The following is a 1,100-nucleotide window of genomic DNA, read 5'->3' as shown; positions in this document are numbered from 1 at the left end:
CAAAATCCAACTATGTCGGCCCCTTTTAACTAAGTCAGTGATGATCATAGTTACTTACGAGGGGTTTGAATACTCAGAACTGACCAAATGACACTAAAGAACATAAGAAATCCCAAAACTGGAAGGCAAATCCAAACGACTCTAATTTTAGGCTTAAATTAACCTTAATTGCTTAAACTCAGAATTGAACTCTACTACTATGGATCATCGAAACAAATAAAATTAATCAAACAAAATAGAACATGCTAAATTGTAAAAATCAGTATGAGCAAAGAGGGGACAAATCAGAAATTTGAAACCTAAAAACCTAAGAAAATGGGCAAACAAAGAATCAAGGCACAGCTTATTAGCAATTTGCGGAGAAAGAAAAACTAAACATGAAGGAAACAAGTTTGAAGAAACAGACTGACTTAAAAGGGAAAAAGTTTGGTTCAACTGGAACCTCAACTAGTTTCAGTCAAGGGAAAAGTTCAAATATGAGGTAAAATAAACAAAAACAAACAAAAATATGAGAAAAGTTCACCGATTTAAGCTCGAACACGACTGACCCTCCGATTTGACTCTCGAAATGAGGTTAATCGCTTGTTCTTTACCCAGAACAAACAAACAACATTATTTCGCGACTAAACCGACCCTAAAACTTGTGAGAAAAATGGATCAATAACCTTGCATGCATTGGTCAGGATTTGACTCCTAAGGCTCGACTCTTCGATTTGATATTCGAGGAGCTCCATAGATATTTGAAGAAATCTGAGTGAGGATTTGGAATGAGGGAGAGAGGATGGTTGTAGGGTGTGATTTTGGTGGGGAAAGGGAGTGGCGCCGCCATGGTTTTGGGTGGTGGAGAAGAGGGCGGCTAGGGTTCTTTTGGGGGGGTCTCTGAAAGGGGTTTTTGGAGGCGCAGCTAAAGGGGTAGTGGGGTAACGTTTGGACAGTCATATACGAAATGACCTCACTTCTCAACCATCCGATCTCCTTACCTCGACGGCTGAGATTAATTAGGGAAAAATGGGGTCGTTTGAAGAGTAAGGGGGCTGGACCGGTTTTTTTAAATGGACTTGGGCTGGGTTATGGGGGTTTTGACCAGGTATTTGGTTCGG

Source organism: Nicotiana sylvestris, chromosome 8 (assembly GCF_000393655.2).
Source record: "Nicotiana sylvestris chromosome 8, ASM39365v2, whole genome shotgun sequence".
Taxonomy (NCBI): Eukaryota; Viridiplantae; Streptophyta; class Magnoliopsida; order Solanales; family Solanaceae; genus Nicotiana; species Nicotiana sylvestris.
The sequence above is the reverse complement of the archived record's forward strand: the minus strand, read 5'-3'. Positions refer to the sequence as shown.